The 23287-nt window shown below is 32.2% G+C and overlaps 1 protein-coding gene across 8 annotated transcripts in view; it reads right to left on the bottom strand.

Moving 5' to 3' along the window:
* The window catches only part of Trpgamma (Transient receptor potential cation channel gamma), a 663689-nt gene extending 640854 nt beyond the window's left edge, over positions 1–22835 (bottom strand). For 6 of the 8 annotated variants that reach the window (XM_069842256.1, XM_069842254.1, XM_069842252.1 and 3 more), the window contains exons 1-2: positions 22791–22835; positions 947–1057 (exon numbers count right to left, since the gene is read on the bottom strand). The gene's annotated coding sequence lies outside the window, so the exon portion shown is untranslated. The remainder of the gene's footprint in view (positions 1–946; positions 1058–22790) is intronic. The other 2 variants (XM_069842257.1, XM_069842251.1) reach the window with 1 other exon arrangement.
* Positions 22836–23287: the final 452 nt, after the last annotated feature.

Here is a 23287-nt window from a genome sequence, read left to right on the forward strand (position 1 = left end):
GATTATTCTCGGATATGCAATCGAAAGACAACGAGGGAAACGTCACGGAGGCTGGAAATCCAATACTGTCGCAGAAGGTTATGTTCTGTTACTATAATAATTAGCGTTAATTGTAAATAATATTCAAATAAATTAAATTTCTCATCTCGTTTTTCAATTCTAAATCAATTTCCAGGTTATACATTCTCTGCATTACATCAAGGTCAATGACATTATTGTTCCTCGGAAAAAATCAACATTTTCGCGTCTGCGCACATCTCACAATTCAAGATCTATGAACAAGGTTACTTCCGATCTGCTGTCAGATACAAATAAAATGTATACTTCTGAATAATTTAAAGTTAGAAATATGGTCGACCATAAAAAGTCGTATGAAACTTGCCTATACTGGTAATTAAGACGCTCGTATGAAAATTATGAAACTCGCTTGCGCTTGTTTCATAAACAAACATACTTGCGTCTTAATTACTATCATTATACTATTCTTTTATTAATTTCGTATTTCTTAAATCCATTTTGCTGCTAATGATAGTGATAATATGCGGTGTTACACAATTTTAAAAGCGTAAATATTATTTTTAGGCTCTATTTTACAGTTTTTAAAGCCTATTTAGGTGCCAAAATCTACATTTTTGAGCCTAAAATTCTGAGGCCTAAACTCATGAGTTCACAGCTAGTAAAGCTGGAATTGTCAATTTATTATTAGTGTCGTTGTGTCATTTAAATGAGGAACAATATTGGCATCTTCTGTTGCGTATAGTGTAACGAATATTAATCTTGTTAGTGCGCAGCATCGCTAAACCCATCCTCACACGCACGCGTACACACAAACATAAATTCGTATTAGTATTATTATTTTGCTGTACTGCACATGCGCAAGTGGTATTAATGGGCACGAACATTAATCAACGGAGTATACAGCAGTCGTGTATGTAATTCTTCTTACCACTTGACTGATTTTGTGCCTACTACTCTGGGGTATTAGACTTCAAAAACTACAGATGGGCATACGGTGACACTCCAGTCACGTGCAAGCAGCGCGAAGCCGAGCCCTCACCTTGAACAACAGAAGACAACATGAACATACAGAAGAAATACACAAGCTGCGTATATATTCAGAATTCGAACACGCAGATAGGTACTTCCAACTTTTCGCATTATTACAAATTTTACAATGTTTGTATAACTTAGAATAAAATGTTGTTAATTAAAAATGTAATAATAATAATAATAATAATAATAATAATAATAATAATAATAATAATAATAATAATGATTTATTTTAGCTGGCAGAGTTAAGGCCGTAATGCCTTCTCTTCCACTCAACCAGCAAAAAGTATATACACATATGCATGAACTTACAAAGAATTTAACAATTTGATTTAAATGAGAGTTACATGTATACAAGAGTTACTTACGAATTAAACAACAAAATACTATGAACTATTAATTAAACACTGAAATAAACTGTGTAGCAGAATTAAGCTAAAATACATAGAATGTTAATATATTTCAAATAATATTAGATAATAGAAATATATTATTATGAGACAATTTTTAAACTACGGCACTATCAGGATGATGTCTAAAGAAAGAAGTAATAATGTAGTCAGTGATAGTTTAAGTCAATATGATTGGAGTGAAATGCTAAGAAGGTTATCTTTTAAGCTGTTTTTAAAGGTGTTTATTGTCTTGTAGCCCCTAATACTTTGTGACAAGGAATTCCATTGACGCGAGGTGGATACTGTAAAAGATGATGAATAACGAGATGTTCTATGAAGAGGTATACTTAGAGTACCACAGATAAGTGATCTGATATTTACGTCGTGGTTAGAGTATAGATAAGAGAAACGAGACGAAAGGTAATTTGGTGTTGAGGTGTGCAGAATTCGAAAGAGTAAAGACAAAGAGTGTAAAGTTCTATGTTCTTTAAGTCGGAAGAATTCTAAGTACATATGCAGAACAATTTTATTAATCACATCAGACAAAAACGGAATAAAAATAAACGCGACATTAAAAGCACAAAAATTCTGAGTAAAACAGTACCTTGCGAAGACCACACTAGAAAGAAAGCGGGACCGTACTGGGTTAAAAGACCGAACAAAATGTCTGCATTTTTCTTCAGATTCGAAAGAATGCACGAAGCTGTTTGCTGAAATAGTATATTACGATACAAGGTTGGGAAGTGTTTTTTTTTTTACAAAATCGAGGAAAAGTTTGAAAATGGAGCAGAGCAAGTTTTCCAGTTTCCGAGATTTTGTAATGCACTTCACAAACATGTATTGTACAACGTTTTTTGCAAGCTCATATTTTTAAAATTGCAAATACAATGTACTATACATTGAAAATTTAGAGCAACATTATTCCGAAGCTTTCGCTAAATTGCACTGTAATGGTAACTATTAATAAGTGCACTGTAATGGGTATAGAGTATTTCAGTATACTGTACTTTTATGTTATGAAGAATGCCCTAGCAGCGAGTTTCTGTGTGGGAATTCTAATTTTCATGACCTTACAACAAAAGCTGTAAATACAACAAAAAACACGATTGTGTAAAAATATTAATTTCAACGTAATAGTTTTCCATGATTTTCTTTATTTCATTCAGAATCAAATTTTACTAATATACAGGGTAAATTTTGAAAGGCTAAATTATAATATGCATTTATATTGAAATTATGTTTACTGAACATAATTTTGTTCATTATTTATTTATTTATTAATTTTATTTATTTATTTAATTAATTAATTTATTTTATTTTATTTATTTAATTTTAATTATTTATTTATTCATTCATTCATTCATTCATTCATTCATTCATTCATTCATTCATTCATTCATTCATTCATTCATTCATTCATTCATTCATTCATCCAATCATTCATTCATTCATTCATTCATTCAATCATTCATTAATTCAATTCAATTAGATTTAATTTATTTTATTTAATTAATTAATTAATTAATTAACTTATTTATTTATTGATTCATTTAATCTGTCAGGATTAAGGCCATAAGTCCTTCCCTTCAATCCTACCAGATAGCACACATAAATACAAAAAAAAAAACACTTATGAAAATACTTGAAAGATTTGTATGTATTTTAATTCATTCTTTAAAATTATTATACTTACCGGTACGCTTGTTAGAACACGAAATTAGTTCAATATACAGTTTAGAAACGCTACAGCTTTAACTCGTATCTAAAATGATAGTCTTTGACATAACACTAGAACCTAATTATATTTACCAACATCTAGTTAGGGACCTACATAGTTTTCTTCAGTACACAGGTAGGTTATATTGAAATTATTGCATCGAGTGTCTTTATTTTAAGCTTAACCACAGCAAGTTCATAGTGCAGTGTGTTCGAAGAACATATGCAGATGAATCACAAGGAAAATAAATTTTATGTTGTGTTCACATAATTTAAATGTTTCATATATTTTTCGGGTATTTATTGTAAACTTCAATTTTACTTTGTCTTAGATACTATTAAAAATCATTCTAAAATAACATTTTATTTATATTTGCCTTATTTATATTTGCACTAATATTTCAATTTTAATTTTCATTTTATTTTTATTTCTATTAATATTAGATCCTGTATTTCATCTTATTTATATTTGTATTATTATCCTTTATGCTCTCAATGTATATTTGTACTAATACTCGTATTTGTAGTCTCACCTCTTCTATAACAATATTGTACTAATTTTTGTATTTCTAGTCTCATAATATTTATATTTTGTACAAATACTTGTATTTGCATTTTCATGTTATTTTTATATTTGGTTGGATAGTATTAAAATGGATTTGAGCGAGGTGGGATATGATGATAGAAATTGGATTAATCTTGCTCAGGATGGGGGTCGATGGCGGTCTTATGTGAGGGCGGCAATGAACCTCCGGGTTCTCTAAAATAGTAGTAAATAAGTAAGGAAGTACGTGTAAGTGTATTTTCATTCACTTCTTATTCGTACTTGTACTAATACTTGTATTTACATTGTCGTCTTGTTTATATTTGTATGGATATTTTACTTTTATCTGTAGTAATATTTGTATTTACATTGTCGTCTTGTTTATATTTGTACGGCTATTTTACTTTTATCTGTACTTATATTTGTATTTACATTGTCGTCTAGTTTATATTTGTACGGATATTTTGCTTTTATCTGTACTTATGTTTGTATTTACATTGTCGTCTTGTTTATATTTGTACGGATATTTTACTTTTATCTATACTAATATTTGTATTTACATTGTCGTCTTGTTTATATTTGTACGGATATTTTACTTTTATCTGTACTTACGTTTGTATTTACATTGTCGTCTTGTTTATATTTGTACGGATATTTTACTTTTATCTGTACTTACGTTTGTATTTACATTATCGTCTTGTTTATATTTGTACGGATATTTTACTTTTATCTGTACTTATGTTTGTATTTACATTGTCGTCTTGTTTATATTTGTACGGATATTTTACTTTTGTCTGTACTTATGTTTGTATTTACATTGTCGTCTTGTTTATATTTGTATGGATATTTTACTTTTATCTGTACTAATATTTGTATTAACATTGTCGTCTTGTTTATATTTGTGCGGATATTTTACTTTTATCTGTACTAATATTTGTATTTACATTGTCGTCTTGTTTATATTTGTACGGAAATTTTACTTTTATCTATACTAATATTTGTATTTACATTGTCGTCTTATTTATATTTGTACGGATATTTTACTTTTATATGTACTTACGTTTGTATTTACATTGTCGTCTTGTTTATATTTGTACGGATATTTTACTTTTATCTGTACTTATGTTTGGATTTACATTGTCGTCTTGTTTATATTTGTACGGATATTTTACTTTTATCTGTACTTATGTTTGTATTTACATTGTCGTCTTGTTTATATTTGTACGGATATTTTACTTTTATCTGTACTTATGTTTGTATTTACATTGTCGTCTTGTTTATACTTGTACGGATATTTTACTTTTATCTGTACTAATATTTGTATTTACATTGTCGTCTTGTTTATATTTGTGCGGATATTTTACTTTTATCTGTACTAATATTTGTATTTACATTGTCGTCTTGTTTATATTTGTACGGATATTTTACTTTTATCTGTACTTATGTTTGTATTTACATTGTCGTCTTGTTTATATTTGTACGAATATATTACTTATATCTGTTCTAATATTTGTATTTACATTGTCGTCTTGTTTATATTTGTACTAATATTTTACTTTTATCTGTACTTATGTTTGTATTTCCATTCTATTATTATTTATACTCGCATTAATATTTGTATTTCCATTATCACCTTGTTTATGTACTAATAGGCCTGTCTATATGTATATTCTCTTCTTATTTATAATTGTATTGACTTTTCATTCGATTTAAATATGAATTAATATTTGTATTTGTGTTCTGATATTTGTATTTTACTCACATTTACATTTTCATCTTATTTACTAATCTTATTTATATTTTAACTAATATATTTTGTATTTATATTCTCACCATATACATGTTTGTACTAATATTTCTACTTATATTTGTGCTAATATTTGCATTTTCATTCTCTTTATTCATATTTTCACTAATATTTACATTTCCAATTCCATCACATTTGTATTAGTAAGTATTGATATTTTTATTTATATATTCATGTAGTATTTTTGTTTGTACAGACGACTCTATTAGTTATAATACTAAGGTGGGTGCTCCTGTTATGGCCATGTTCCTGATATGGCCACCCCCCCCCCCCCCTATTGTGAGTTAGTTAACCAAAAAATCCGTTAAATTGCAGCACGATCCAGTGAAAGGACATCCTGGCATGTCACTTGATCGTTTTCCATCCAATCAGGTTGAGCAATATGGTGTCAGTTGCCTGTTCTGCGGTTTTCATGTGACCTCTTATTTTTCTCTGGCAAGTCTCCTTTGTTTTATGCATGTTTCTCAAATACTTGTTTCATGAAAACCATAGTATTCCATTCAATTTTTAATGTTCTGTTGATTGGTGTTGTAGTTGATGGCGTATCTTTTACGAGTTGTTCATAATCAAACGATTTTCGTGAAAACTTACCTGCTCCTGATATGGCCATATCAAATGCACCATGGCCATATCAAGTTCATTTCACTTTTATTTTTTCACCTGACAAATTTACATGCTTTATAGCTGGGATTACGCAAAAGTTTTGTATTTTAAGAAAAACAACTTAATTTTTGATGGAAAAACCTGTTTTGACTACACTTTTGAATTAAAAAAAAGATTATTAAGTGTCATATTTATTCATTTTACACCAAAATTATTTAATTTTAGCACAACTGCGCTATCAAACTGAAAACAATCACGATTTGTAGAACATGGAACAAGGGTGGCCGTATCATGTGCACATGTTCCTGATATGGCCAGTAGGTAGACTTTTGGAATTTGGGACTTTTTGGACAATTAAAGCTATTTTTATGGGGAAAGGGAATTGTTTTAAGAAAGTCCATTAGACTGAGAACGAGTAAGAAAAAAGTGGTTTACATTTTTTTTCAAAATGGCGGCTATAAAAATTCCCAAACCTTAGCATGGCCATATCAGGGACACCTACCTTACATTATTTGCATTTCTATAGTGTTTGTATTCATTACAATACTTACACTTTTAATATTACTTTTAGCTATACTTTTGTGTAGTCATATTACTTTCTATTTATGTCTTCATTTGCGTTAGTATTCTTATTTGCGATGTATGATATCAAAACTCTAGGGAACTAAAATCATACTCACTTTAGGTATAGAACAAGGAAGCAGTATTAATTAAGCAGCATATTGCGGGGACAGTTAAAATTGATGTTGCGAACAGAGTAAATCCTCAAATAATGTAAGCAATACAGGTGTTGCGTTAGGAGTGGGTTCTCATGAGGCAAAGCATATTACGCAGAAATATAGATACAAACACAATATAGGCCTAATAGCCAAAATGCAGGCTTATGGGAGATTACTGTGTGAAGAAAGGATATTTTAGAGGCATTAAAACAGGGTAATGTAAGCAAAGGACAAAAGCTTGTTGCGAAGTTTGATAGACTCATTAAAACTGCATGACTTTGCGCCATTGTTCTTAACTAATTCAATGATCACACTGTCGCTGTGGTAACATAGATATAGCAAGCGCTGAAAGCCAAGAAACAACTGGAGAACAAATTAATCCAGTTTGTAGCTGTTACAAGTTATCCCAAAATGTAAAAGTTACAAATTACGTCAAACTAAATACATTTCCTCGTCTTCTAGTAAGTCTTGTGTACTCTTGTTGATGATTCAATTGTTTTAGGCTCGACGCTTACTTTAAACATTTCCTCTGTTAGAGTTTGAACAAAATGAAAGTCTCTCGAAAACCACTGAATTGTACTCAATTAGCAGGCGTAGTCTGCAGTTATAGTTCAGAAATTCCAGTAACGCAGAGTTGATAAAATTAATTTTACAATAAATTTAGTAAGGTATGTGTCGTAGTCTTTATAGTGAGGATATTGAGAAATAACGGATTTCTGACGTAAATATCATATAACAGTATATTATTTAGGCTATAGTAATATTATTATACGCATTAAATTATGAGAAACATTCTTCTCCGGTCAAATGTGTTGTAACTTTATTACTGTTTGCAATATTTAATCAAAATAATTATCTATAGTTTTATAATAATCTTATAACATTTATGTATTGTTGTTTATTGTTAGTAAGATAACATGTACAAAAATACAATCTAGTTCTTCCCTGAAGGAGTAAAAACTCGTGCTCAGGGAGATATCTAAACACAAAGATAAACACAAACAAAGATAATTATTTGACACAAACTGGGTCAAGAAAAAAAATTACAGGAATAAAATAAATTTAAAAATAAAATTTCAATTTTAACAACTTAAGTCATACAAATACATATAGCCTACATATTAAATCAATATTTATTCTTTAAAAATTAAATTTCTAACGCTATTTTTGAAATTTATGATCTAAAATTTTCCAAATTTGGGTATTTATCAATTATTTTATTGTATAACCTTGGACCAAAGTAGGTACCATGGCTCAGAGCTGTGCTTGTGAAACACTTTGGTTCCTCTAGTCGTATAAAATCGGATCTTTTAGTTCTATATTTATGGTGATACAATTTGAATTTATTACGATTTTATCTATGAAGATTAATAAGGCAATATAATAAATCTGTTTAATTTTCAAAACGTTAAAATTAGTGAACAAAAGCTCGGATGAGTAATCAATTGGTTTATTAAGGCATATTTTAATTATTATTTTCTGAATAGGTATTCGTGGAGTGAGATTAGAAATACATGCATGTCCCCACCCTAAAATTCCATACCGGAGAATGGATTGAAATAAAGCTAAATAAATTAGACTTAAAATATTAATTGGTAAATATGACCGAAGTATAACAAAGATATAAATTGTTTTATGTAATCTATAACAAGATCTTAACTATCGATGGATTAAAAATATAGAAAGGAAACAATAATTTAAGACTGAAAATGGGAAACGCCGAAATTACAAAACATGAAATTATCGGGAGAAACAAAAAAAAAAACATAAAAATTGATATTACAAATAATTTGTATGTAATTAAAATGGAAATTCTTATAGTTTCACATCACTTTTAACGCCCAACTTGAACAATATCTCAAAATCACATTAACTTTGGGAAGCAATCTCATATAAAAATGAACATCTTGATAAAGAAAGATGTATATGCTATAATGCATTGCCAAGAAAACACTGAATGAGCTCTAAGTAACCATACTTAAATATGTTACACAGTAATATCACTGACACAAAAAGAAAAATAAAGTATTATATCTACAACAGGATATAAATATGGCACTCGCTGACGACAGAAATCGAAACAACACAACCCTAGAATTTCTTTGATATACATTACAAATTTCTTAGTGTGATACTTTTTCAGCCCTCTAAGAGTGTAAATTTATGATAAACATAATTTTTTAATTTTGTTCATACAGTGAATACGTTGGAAGCTTTTGTAATATAAATATACTGAATTATAATAATTTATTTTAATAATTTATTTATTTAATCTGGCAGATCTAAGGTCAGTAGGCCTTCTCTTCCGCCCAGCCAGACTCTAATTCTAATTGAATACAATTGCTTACATAGTTATTACCAGGGAAAGGATTTATATGTAAATACATATTTACTTATAAAGCTAATATAATTTATATTTTGCATTATCTTTATGTTTCACAATGTGTAGGGTTGAAAAATCCTACTTTTATTTTCCATATTTTTCCATATTTTAGAGTTTAGTACATATTTTCGTTAATTTCCATATATTTTCCATATTTCATATAAAACAGTCCATATTATATTAGGTTTAACAATAAAACAAAACAAAATTCCATTAACTTTTAAAAATACATTTCAACAATAGAGATTTAAACACATGTTCAGTAATCCCTTTAACATCAGAGTTATTTGAAAATTAGCAGTCCTATCAACAATGGAAAGTAAGTTACAAAACTGTATTAATTTAATTTAAAATTTTTAACAGACTTCAGTTGTGCAGCTCAACAGTTAAATGCCAGTCAGAGTACACATAGGTTCAGTTTTGTAAATCATACTATAAAGACGGTAAATATGCCAAAAGTACGTCATTCAGTCAATTTAAAATCAAAACTAACAAGTTACATTTCAGAATTTAAAGAAGATGGTTTATCAACTGACAATAAAATATTATTTTGTAATTTGTGTCAGTGTGCAGTATCATCTACACAAAAGTTCCTGGTGCAACAACACATTACAACTAGTAAACATCAGGCCAACAAACAACTAAATTCCAAGCAGAGACAATTGTTTTTAACACAACCAACAACATCGAATGTAAGATCTGAGTTTAACATCGACCTGTGCCGTTCTCTCATCTCTGCTGATATTCCTCTCTACAAACTAAAGAATAAGGTCTTCAGGGAATTCCTTGAAAAATATACTCAACATACAATCCCGGATGAGTCAACACTTAGGAAGACGTATGCTCCATCCATCTACGATGAGACAATACAGAAGATAAGAGATGAAATTAAAGATAGTTCAATTTGGGTTTCCATTGATGAGACTCCCGACAAAGAAGGTAGACTTGTTGGTAATGTAGTTATCGGTTTGTTAAGTGAACAATATTCTGAACGAATTCTTTTACATTGTGATGTTCTAGAAAAGTGCAATAACAAAACTATAGTTAAACTGTTCAACGAAGCTATGGGTATCCTGTGGCCAAAGGGTATTATGTACGATAATGTGTTATTCTTTATTAGCGATGCTGCCCCTTATATGGTCAAAGCTGGACAAGCATTATCTGTTGTATATCCTAAATTGACTCATTTTACTTGTGTGGCGCATGCATTTCATCGTGTGGCAGAAGTGGTCAGAGACAATTTCCCTAAAGTAGATTTGTTGATTTCATCAGTGAAAAAAGTATTTCTCAAAGCTCCCAGTAGAGTTAACGTGTTGAAAGAAATGTACCCTGAAATTCCATTGCCACCAAAGCCAATTTTAACTAGATGGGGTACATGGCTAGAAGCAGTTGAATATTATGCCGAACATATAGACTCTATTAACAATGTTCTCCTTGCATTGGACTCTGAAGATGCAGTCTCAATTGATACTGCGAAAACAGTTACCTGTGACATAAGTGTGAAGAATGACTTAGCTCACATTCAGCATACATTTTCATGCATCATAAAAACGCTCAAAAGTCTCCAAAATAGGCACCTTTCACTATCTGAAAGTTTTGAAATTATAAATAGTACTGTGGAACAACTGAATCGTGGTAGAGGTAAAGTTGCAGATGCAGTAAGAGCTAAGGTGGACACTGTACTTTCAAAAAACCCTGGATATGAAGAACTACAAAAGGTTGTTGCTGTGATGAGTGGTGAATCAACAGTGAAGATTAACTTGGACTTATCCCCAGCAGACATTGTGAAATTGAATTATGTACCAGTTACTTCTTGTGACGTCGAACGCTCTTTTAGTCAGTATAAATCTATCCTCAGAGACAATAGAAGAAGATTCACTTTTCAGCACTTGAAAGAAATGTTTGTAACCTATTGTTATGGTAACAGACAATAAAAATTGTGTTTTGTTGAAACTACATTGGAAGATAAGGTACGTCCATTATATTTTTTGTTTAGTTTGATTAAAATGTACCAATATTTAACGTACATAGTCATTTTTTTTATAATTTTAAGTCCATATTTAATTCCATATTTTGGTAAAAATCCATATTTAATTCCATATTTTGGTAAAAATAACTACATATATATTTACATATTTCATATATTTTTAGTCCATATAAATCCGTTCCCTGGTTATTACATTAATATCTAGACCATAAAACAATATGAAAGTAAATAATGAAAGTTGGATAAGTAATGTTAGTGTGACAATAATAAACATTGCTAAGAAATATTGATAATAATAATAATAATAATAATAATAATAATAATAATAATGAGAAAATTTAAATATTTATTCTGTGATATATATAATCATTAAACATTGAGAAACCTGAAACAGCTATTATTGTTAATAAGAATTGTTAGAAAAATATTTCGTTAGTCTATTCTTAAATTGGTTTGATGTCTGACAGTTCCTGACATTACTCGGTAGGGAATTCTAAAGCCGAGAAACAGCCACAGTGAAAGAAGATGAATATGAGGATGTTCGGTGGGAGGGAATGGATAATATTGAGGAGTGTTGTGATCGTGTGTCTAGGTTATGATGGGCGGATAATTTTTTAAAACGAGACGCAAGATAGACAGGAGTGGAGAAATGCAATATGTGAAATAGAAGGGAAAGACAGTGGATTTTCCTACGATCTTCTAGACGGAGCCAGGACAACATTTCGAGGGATGGTGTTACGTGATCAGCCCGGCGAATATTGCAGACGAAACAGACGCACATATTATGGACACGTTGTAGTCTCTGCGCCGAATTAACGCTTAGGTCAGTAATCAGAATATCACAGTAATCGAAGTGGGGTATCACGAGTGTTTGCACTAACATTTTTTTCATGGAAAAGGGTAGAAAATTCTTCAATCGCCTAAACGAGTGTATTAATGAGAATTATGTTAGAATGCATCAATTTTGTTACATTACTGAACACACGTGAATTATCCTCTAGAAGCCATTCATTTTGTAGCTTTAAATTTGCTGTAATACAATATTTCCACATTAAGGACGCTATCAAGAACCAGGTTTAACTGCTGGAGCTTTTAGCCGTCTTGCAGCTAACTTCTGTTCTCCCTTATTTTCGTTGAGCAGGGAACCACAACCGCCTACAGGATTTAATCTTCTTTGCAGTTACCCTTCGTATAATAACATGAGAATCACCATATTACTTCAAATAAAGTCTGTTCTTCGACGAGAACTAGGTGTAGGTAATGGCGGATGAGGGAGGATTTACATCTGAGGCAAAAGGATTTGTGCGTTACCGAGTCTTCTGAAGAAGAAATGCAACAATGCTAAACACAATGACCGTAGGAATATTTCATAGGTTTTCATTAAGATTACGAAAGAGGGAAACATTGAAGTCACTTGCAGTCAATATCCAACCTATCTATAAACAAATTATTTATTTTCATGCTACACATTATCTTAGCTTATAAAGTTCAACTTCTTATTAATAAATAATAGTACATTATGCAACGAGCCTATAATGGTAGTAATTAATTAAGACTCGAGTATGTTTATGAAACGAGCGCAAGTGATTTTCATAATTTTCATACCAGCGTCTTAATTACCATTATAGGTAAGTTTCATACGACTTTTTATGCTCGACCATATTTCTAACTTGAAATTATTCATAAGTATTCCTGTTATTCTTATCTGACTGAGGAGCGGAACTGACCTTGTGCAATACCTCGTAAATTGTGAGATGTGCGCAGACACGAAAGTATTGATTTTTTCCGAGAAACAAATGTCGACATTGACCTTGATATAATCTAGAGAGTAAAATAAACATTAATCCTGATATAACCTTGAAATTGAATTAGACATTGAAAAACGAGATGACAATTTGAATTTATTTGAATATTATTTACAATTAACGCTAATTATTATAGTTACAGAACTGACTTTATTTCAAAAATAGGTGATTTATTGTGCAATTGGTGAAATGAATTTGCGGGAATGTGAAAGGCTGGAAGATGACGGTGAATTGATGTTAATTTGTGTGTTGTTTTTTTCGACTGAGTTGTCTTTCGATTGCATATCCATTAATTAATTAATTAATTAATTAATTCGTTCATTCATTTTATTCCATAGATCTTACATGAGCAATGAAGCTTTAAGATGTGGAACAAGTCAAAATTTTACAATATTACAATTACAATTTCTACAAATTTTTACAGTTCTACAATTTAATAATTTTCTACAATTTTACAATTTTGTGCAATTTTTTACAATATTTTGGCGAGATGTAGTGAGATGAGGTGAGGTCCGAGGATTCGCCAAAATATTACCCTAGAATAATCTATACTTGCACTTTCATATTGCTACAATGGTATTTTCTGATTGGTGGAACACCTGAACTATAACGAATAGGTGTACTTTAATGAGGTGCATTAAAGGGCTACTACCAGGTGTATAATTACTACATTTCGGCATGGTCGAGCATAAAATAAGTTATTTGATTTTATACCACACATTATTATCGTGCATGACACTCTGTAAGTAGACAAATAGTGTTATTCTGCAAGAAACGAAAAAATGGAGAGAAGTGATTAATAAATTGCATTTTAGTTCCTTTACCACATACGAAGTATTATTAAACGAAACATCTACATTCAACTTTACACACAAAGCCTTTACGCTCTGTAGGTTTCTCGTGAGCAAGCTTGTACGTAAACAGGAAGTGAATGTGACGAGGCTAACTTGTCACACCATCTGTGCGAAGATGGCGCTTCCGTTCTTTTGTAGATCGCCTTGTAAAATAAAGCACAGAAAACAAAATACGATACCGTTTATTAAATTTGTGACGTTGTAATTGACAATGGCGAAATCATTTTAACAGTTTTTGTTTGTTGCAATTTTCTATGTTCTGTAGTATGTCTACATAGACGTACACAGACGTAGGAAAACTAGAATAACATCATTGTGTAGAGCACATCTAGGTCAGAAAGCATGGGTAGACATAACGGCTCGGTTAGAAAAGCCAACGTACTATGGTAGGAACGATCATGATTTTAAAATCAAATGTAGGAAACAGAAAACGGATGTAGGTAAATTCTCATTTTTAAATAGAACTATAAATGATTGGAATGACCTACCTGCAGCGGTCTTTGAGGGCTGTCCTTCCTTAAGGAGATTCAAGAATAACTTAAAAAGTTGTATATAAAGTGCAAATTAAAATTAAGGTGACATTTAACATTTAATTTTTTTAAGGTGACATGTATTTATTTAGCCTGACGAGTTACTCCCTTGGTTTGAATTGTAAATTATTTAAAAATAGCGTGTAAGAGGGCCTTAGACTAGAAATGTTTAGTTTAAATGTAGTTCTGTTTATAAATATGCATAAGGGTGTAATTATTTGACTTATTTGAACTGTTGTATCAGTGAAGCGAGGTGAGTCAGTGAAGTTATGGTTGTACAGTGCAGTGAATAGTTCCGATCAGTGATAATTTATAGCGTCAATGAAATGTGTTCTATAGTGTAGTGAAATGTGTCCTAAAGTGTCAGTGAAATGCGTCATAATGCCACTACAGTGAGTGAGATGAGAGTAAAGTGAAAGACTATTGAAACTTATGTAAGGCCTATACATATGTAGGTTGTATTGTAAAATTACGTATTTTATTTATGTTTTATTATTCATTGTAATTTTTGTGTTAAATTGTATTGTGTATTCTTATTGTATTGTGTATATAATTGAATTGTATAATTTTATTGTGTATTGTTTATGATTTTATTGTGTATTGTTTATATTGTATACACCACTGCCACCGGGTGCTTGCCCACTTGCAGTGTAAATAAATACATACACTGTAACGTACGTTCTTACCGACTGCATTTCAGTCATATACATAGAAAGATTATCGTGGTAACAGATCAACATGATGGCCACCTTATACTTAAAATATTTTTGTGCGAGATCGTGCGTATTTGCTTGGTTTCCGCACAAAACCAATACGCGGTAAGTGTGAAATACCACATTCAGTATTCCCAACGTAACACACATAACAATTTCCCTATTCTTACCGCTTAAGCGTCATATTCATTTTACTGCTTTAGGCTTTTAGCATATTATTTTTAGAGACTTTCAATATAGTAATAATTATAAATTGGAAACTTACCACTGCAAATTCACCTAAATTTCACTGTTAATTATTGTTTTTAAATATTTGCAAAAATTAAGTAAACTCTACAACACCAAAAAAGTTACTGCATTTGTAATGCAAGTAACATTAGGAAGCCGTGAAAAAATCAACAAGATTCCAGACTCATCATAGACTGGGGGGAAAAAAAGACACGGCCTACTGCAGTATAGTAAACACAGAAAACATTTTATAGGAACAATGTTGAAGATAGATATATTTGTTTCCCAAAGTTGCCGTCATTGAACAGAAACCAAGATGGAGATTTCATTGCAACTAATTAGAAATATTTGCTCAACTACGTTTCGCTTATTCAATCTTTTCCTCGAACAAGAAAACGTCAACATACCGCTCTTGTAACGCATATTACTATTACGAATCAAAAAGTAAGCCCTCGACTGAAATCGAATCCACAAGTGTGGTTTCCGAGTAGAGAGGAAACAAAGATTTAAATATACGTCAACGACTAAATGCAAATTCCTTTGTGAAACACGATATGAGAGACAAAGAGACGCATCAATTTTATTAAACAAAACTGTAGCATTCTGCAAAACTTTGAAATACGGACTTTAAACATTGAAGATATACTACGCGTCCAATCAACGGAGATGAGGTTTCTATGTAAAACAGGTGGTCAAACTACGAGATAAAACAGAAGTTATGACATGCGAACGAAATAACTTTCTAAAATCTGAAATAAAAACGTAAGTAAGTCGCAACAACGGGGACCACGGATAAATATTACAAAATCTACAAACTAAGTAATAGAAGAGATGTAAGACGCGACAGAAAAAAAAATAATATACAGATTATCTAAAACAAGTGAACAGTAAGGAACTAAAAATTGCCTAATGCTTGTTGTAGATTATTAAGAAATAAGTAAGTTAACTATGAAATTTCATAAATTATATAAAATAAATTTAAATGATTTAATTTGGTGGTGGGTGATAGTCGATAGCACTATACCGATAGTTATGACTTCAACTCTCGAAATTATCGATAGTCAAATTGTTTCCAATACTGCCAATAGTTCAAGCGATTATTGATAGTATCGTTTATTTTTTTGTGCTCGACCATGCCGAAATGTAGTAGTTATACACCTGGTAGTAGCCCTTTAATGCACCTCATTAAAGTACACCTATTCATTATAATTCAGTTGTTCAGCCAATGAGAAATCACCATTGCACCATTATGAAAACGCAAGTATCGATTATTCTCGAATATGCAATCGAAAGACAATTAGCGAAACCTCACGGAGGCTGGAAATCCAATACTGTTGCAGAAGGTTATGTTCTATTACTACAATAATTAGCGTTAATTGTAAATAATATTCAAATAAATTCAATTTGTCATCTCGTTTTTCAATTCTAAATCAATTTCCAGGTTATATCAATATTAATGTTCATGTTATTCTCTAGATTATATCAAGGTCAATGACATTCGTCCGTCGGAAAAATCAATACTTTCGCGTCTGCGCACATCTCACAATTTAGAAGATCAGTTCCGCTCTTCACTTAGATAACCATAACATGAATACTTATGAATAACTTCAAGTTAGAAATATGGTCGAGCATAAAAAGTCGTATGAAACTTGTCTATAATGGTAATTAAGACGCTCGTATGAAAATTATGAAACTCGCTTGAGCTCGTTTCGTAAACAAACATACTCGCGTCTTAAATACTACCATAATGTTGCATAATGTACTATTTATTTAAGTAGGTTCTTTTACGACCTGTATCAACATCTTACGTTATTTAGCGTCTGAATGAGGTGAATGTGATAATGCCGGTGAAATGAGTCCGGGGTCCAGCACCGAAAGTTACCCAGAATTTGCTCAAATTGAGTTGAGGGAAAACCCCGGAAAAAACCTCAACCAGGTAACTTGCCCCGACCGGGATTCGAACCCGGGCCACCTGGTTTTGCGGCCAGACGTGCTAACCGTTACTCCACAGGTGTGGACGGATAATATCGTAAAAGGAAAGATTATTCATAATATTATTAGGGTTTCACAATGGAGTTGGGCAACATGATTCTTCTTCAAGAGTAGATTATAATGATTCAACCAGACATTACGAACTCTTCCCTTTTGCAACGAAGGGGAGAATAAAATGTTCTACAAATCTCGCATAGATGGCAGAGTAGGCCCAGGAAGGATAAGAGCCCCTTTATAATGAGAGTTGAGATATTGGATGGTCTCTTTCTGTTTGAATTGAACCAATTTTCATTACCTCCAAATTAATCTGCAAAATTATCCGAGATAGTATTCGTTAATTATTACAATTTTTTAATTAAACCTTACTGTCAAGTACATATTTTGCATTACATTCCAATTTAACTACTATGCAAATTTCAGGCACGTACTCATTATTTTTCATAATTAACTAAACAAATCCAGTATTTTCTTTCTACTTATATGTTCCTTTTATCACACACCATTGACCCACAAATAAGTTATTAGGTCAGGAAGTAACTGCATTCACTGGGATCTTCAGTTCCCTCGGCAAGATTGTTATCCAAAACTGGAAACTTAACCAATGAAAGGCGAAACTGTCTCCATCCCAAAAAAAAATGGAAATGCTTATTTTAATACGAAACATCCTTAGAGCAATGGTCACATGTTTAAAAAATCATATAACTTAATGATGACTAATGTTGAGACTTTAAGGACAGATTATAAATTTGTGTGTTATTAGTATTACATGTAATTTAGATTCAATTCAGTGTAATTATATTATTAAAATAATCGTTCAGTACGTATTTAGATATTAATTCAGAAATATGTTCTGTTTATAACCAATTAATAAAAAAAAATTTAATGACTATCGATAGTTTCCATTGTAACTTTCGATAGTACAATCGATACTATTGCAAGTGACTATCGCCCATCTCTAATTTAAATACCGATTACTATTACTACTACTACTTACTGGCTTTTAAGGAACCCGGAGGTTCACTGCAGCCCTCACATAAGCCCGCCATTGGTCCCTATCCCGATCAAGATTAATCCACTCTCTACCATCATATCCCACCTCCCTCAAATCCATTTTAATATTATATTCCCATCTACGTCTCCCCCTACCCAAAGGTCTTTTTCCTTCCGGCCTCCTAACTAACACTCTAAATGCATTTCTGGGTTCGCCCATACATGCTACATGCCCTGCCCATCTCAAACGTCTGGATTTAATGTTCCTAATTATGTCAGGTGAAGAATACAATGTGTGCAACTCTGCGTTGTGTAACTTTCTCCATTCTCCTCTAACTTCATCCCTCTGAGCCCCGAATATTTTCCTAAGAACCTTATTCTCAAACACCCTTAATCTCTGTTCGTCTCTCAAAGTGAGAGTCCAAGTTTCACAACCATAAAGAACAATCGGTAATATAACTGTTTTATAAATTCTAAATTTCAGATTTTTTGACAACAGACTGGATGATAAAAGCTTCTCAACCGAATAATAACACGCATTTCCCATATTTATTCTGCGTTTAATTTCCTCCCGAGTGGCATTTATATTTGTTTCTGTTGCTCCAAGATATTTGAATTTTTCCACCTCTTCGAAGGATAAATCTCCAATTTTTTTAGTTCCATTTCGTACAATATTCTAGTCACGAGACATAATCATATACTTAGCCTTTTCGGAATTGACTTCCAACCATATCGCTTTACTTGTTTCAAGTAAAATTTCCATGTTTTCCATAATCGTTTTTGGATTTTCTCCTAACATATTCACGTCATCCGCACAGACAAGAAGCTGATGTAACCTGTTCAATTCCAAACCCTCTGTGTTATCCTGATCTTCCCTAATGGCATATTCTAGAGCGAAGTTAAAAAGTAAAGGTGATAGTGCATCTCCCTGCTTTAGCCCACAGTGAATTTAAATACCGATACATAAGATATACACTATTAGCTACATAAAGGATTGCATATTTTGTCCCAGCTAGCCCTCATTTTTGCAAGAGCTAAATAATGGAAATTATTTACAATTAGTGAGGCTATTCGGCTATATTGTTATTACTGAAGAAGGATTCTGCTTGACTACACCGAACGACCATAAGAAAAGACACATGAAATTCTTTCCTATTGAAAGAGGATAAATCTCCTCTTTCCTCTTGAGAGTAGGAAGAATTGAATTCAATTCCGCTAGATATGAAGCAAGATATGCTTCCACTTGAACTACAGCGAAGGATTATTTAGATATTGCTCTGTAACTATTCTTGACCTTTAGAGTAAAGCCTAGTCTACGAGCCACGAGATTATGAGGGCTGAGAAACCGGTACACAAAATGGCCGACTTCGATTTCCATGACGACTGAATCTCCCAAATATGAGATAATTAGCAGATGAATTTTTATAAGACGTATTTCTTAAAGATTTTATATTGAGGCCGAATTGAAATCGGTTATAGATAGATGGATTTAGTCAGCAATATTATACATACAGATGTACTATACTCTTAAATCCAATGCACGGTGTCTTGAACGTACGTGCTGTATAAAACAAGTCCTACTTTGTAGGTTTCACTCCCCTCACCTATGATTAGATCCAACCCCTCTCCAAAAGAACATACAGATTAATATGAAAATGATACAAACAAAACACATTAGAGGCCTATAATATATCCTAACCTAACATACAAACAGGCATAAAAGTGTATAATTCAACAGTTACCATTATCCCTTCGTCAGTTCGAATCATAAACATCAACAGCTGAAGTTCTTAGCTGTCTCGTCTTCAAGAGGAACAATCCAGTCTTTTGTTCGCATTCTCTATTCCCCATGAGGTCAAGACATGCAAGCGAACCCCTATTTGATTTAGCATAGAGGGTGATAGATATTTTCTCCGGATATGTTCCGTTTCGTCACACTGGGCTAAAATGTGTCTCCAAGAATCCTTTTCCCCGCACAGTGGACAAAGGCGCTCTCCTTCGTCCACAATTTTATTACCATTCCATGCCGCGCTAAACCTGCTCTACTGTCTTTGTTGCAATAATTTATGTAGTCACACCTCCCTCAATTAAGCATGAGATCTGATTGTTAATGATTGTAGGATTTTTCCGAACATTGGGGCTCAATCTTTTGCCTCTTGATATCAATTAAACGCATCTTCACGTTACGCCATTATTTTTCTTTCTTCTATTATTTTCTCCTTTTTCCCACACCATCCCATTCCTATTTCATGCAGTCCTCTCTGCATTTTATAAACCCACTCTTTTTCCCACCCCTCTCTTTGTTGAACTCTGTAAGAAATGGACCGTAAAAGCGATTGGTCCCCAAATATAATTTTAGCCAGTATTTTACCACCCTGACTTTCATATGAATTGCTTCGTTTTTAAGTCCAAACTCCTTTAATACTCCGCAATTAACTGTGCTTCTACCAATGCCAAGTATTCGTTTTAGGAAATCTGTTTGTATCTTATTTAATTTTCCCGCATTTTCCCAACCCCACATTTCCGCCCCATATAACATAGACGATCTGACCACAGCTCCGTATGCCAGTGATGTCAACTGATGCCCATAGGAGCGAGCGCGCGTTTTAGACCCCAGGAGAGCCTGAGCGCTTTACAGCGGAAAGGAAAGAGACAGACGAAAGAGGTAGTGACTTATATGCCGCTTGGTCGAGCTATATTCAGGGATGGCCAGCACTTATTCAATGGATAAAGGGAAGAGAACTTATTAAAACTGTATCCATGTTAATTTTTAGATTTGTCTGAGAAGTATAAGTGCATTATAAGAATTTAAGTTTTAATTTTAATGTTCATTTTTCACAAGTTTGCTTTTTTATTCGAAAGGAATATTTTCTCAACTTTTTTTACAGAAAAGTGAAATTTTCAGATATGTTTGTTTAGTAGCCTTACAGGTACTAAAACAATGTTTTCGTAAATCTAATATATCGTAAATACGTATTACTGAAGATAGTGTATTAAAATGTTTGAAAATATTCGCATGGAAAATGTTTGTAAGGAATTGAATTAACAAAGCAAATACTGTTACATCACAAACAAAAGATATGTGCCTATATGTTGGTAAAACGTCAGCTCTATAGCTTCAGCAGATTTCGAGATAATTTAATGTTCCGATAACAGAAAGTTGCGCACCAATATCACCTAAAAGCATAATGCGATAAGAGTTTTATTATGTAATATTAGTTACAGCTAAAACATATACCTATGCAATTTTGCTTTGTACTACAGTATAATATTGTTTTGATTACTTTTATAAGGCTAAAGATACCATCAATATAAATTTCAACTTATCATGTCCTATTCAGTGTCTTTCTTTGGGATAACACTTTCTTTATGAATGATGTGTTTAATTCACCTAGTACAGTATAGTTGTAGTTATTATGGAATTTGTGTGAATATTCCTTCTTTACTCTTTATTATGTTATTAACGTTTAAAACACAACTGCAATATTAGGCTAAGAAATAGGTGTTAGTACTTTTGTTTCACAGACAATGTATAAAGTAACAAAGAGAAAGAAGCCATATAAAAATAACGACATAAAATTTCACGTTCCGTTTGAAGTTTGTGCACCACCGTTTTCTTAATCCAACAGGCTGCTTATTCCCCCTAGCATACCTAGCGCTTAATGCCCGCGCACGACGTAAAGGTCAGAAAAATGCGCTTGCTTTGACATCACTGCCTTAGGCTAACGTTAATATGCCAAGTCAGAATGGAGGAACCACGAAGATAATCTGAATCAAATTAGTCGGTTCCAAGGTTTGAAATCGGGATTTTCCGATTACGAGTCTGAAACCCAAGCGTCTGAGAGACCAAGCTCGTTCAGACATGAAGTTTGTAGGCCTATCGGTTTGTATCAATGAAACAATAACACATTATAATTACGAAATAACTGCTTACAACATTCTTCGCAAAAGAAAGGACAGAGCAATTCGACGTAACAATTTATTAAGTTACAAGTATAACGAACACACTAGCTTCTTTCCAAATTACCCGACTAAACAGCCGTTTCCATTACTTCAGCGGATCTGTGCGCGCTGCATGTGGTTCTCTGCCAAATCCGCCTCTGATCTAGGGTTTGGCTCCCTTTTAATTAGCAGCCGTTCGAATGTGGTTGTGGAGAAGATAGGGCAAATTATAATTATAGCACATAATTTTCTCAGCTAAGTCTGAAATAGTAGCAAGGAAATTCACTTTAAATAGCATTATAATGCCAGGACAATTAAAGTAGAAAAGAAATGTCCCAAACAGTTTATTTAAAAAACTATTTAAGACAGCCTATTATAGCATTCTACTTAAACAGATACTAATATAAACGTTTTTCCTTCTAACGAAGATAACACGTCTTGTGGTAGACAATACATCGCCAAATTTTTAACTGACCTTCATAACTATGTACTTCAGACCCATAAATCTAAATAAGTTATCATGAATCGTACTCACTGATGTCTGTAATGCCTCTGTCATGATCCGTCCATTCTGAGAACTGAAAGAGAGAAAACTACATTAGTCCTGTGACCAATCACATATCCAATGACATAAGAAATACAAATGAATCGGGGATTGCAAAAACAGCACATGTAATGAAAACTAAATTTTTCAGTAGACACAAAAAAACGATGTGACCGGTTGTAGACCACATCATTGGTTATAGTACTGGCTTCTTCAGACAGAAGCCTAATAGATATATCGTTTTATACCAAATTTATCAGAATCTAATGAATTGTTAATGAAATAAATCAATATACATATTAGTTTGACATGTGCTGTTTCTACAAGGAATCAAAATTGCAGTATAATAATTTCAGAATATGTATGATAAGTACTTTCTTGTGTTAAATTTCAACGTACCTTATTAACATGTTTCGACCTATTTTCGGTCATCTTCGGAACTGGTCGTTGTTTGTCTTGGCGCCTCTTGTTTCCTGTGTGGGTGCATT

Source organism: Periplaneta americana, chromosome 12 (assembly GCF_040183065.1).
Source record: "Periplaneta americana isolate PAMFEO1 chromosome 12, P.americana_PAMFEO1_priV1, whole genome shotgun sequence".
Taxonomy (NCBI): domain Eukaryota; kingdom Metazoa; phylum Arthropoda; class Insecta; order Blattodea; family Blattidae; genus Periplaneta; species Periplaneta americana.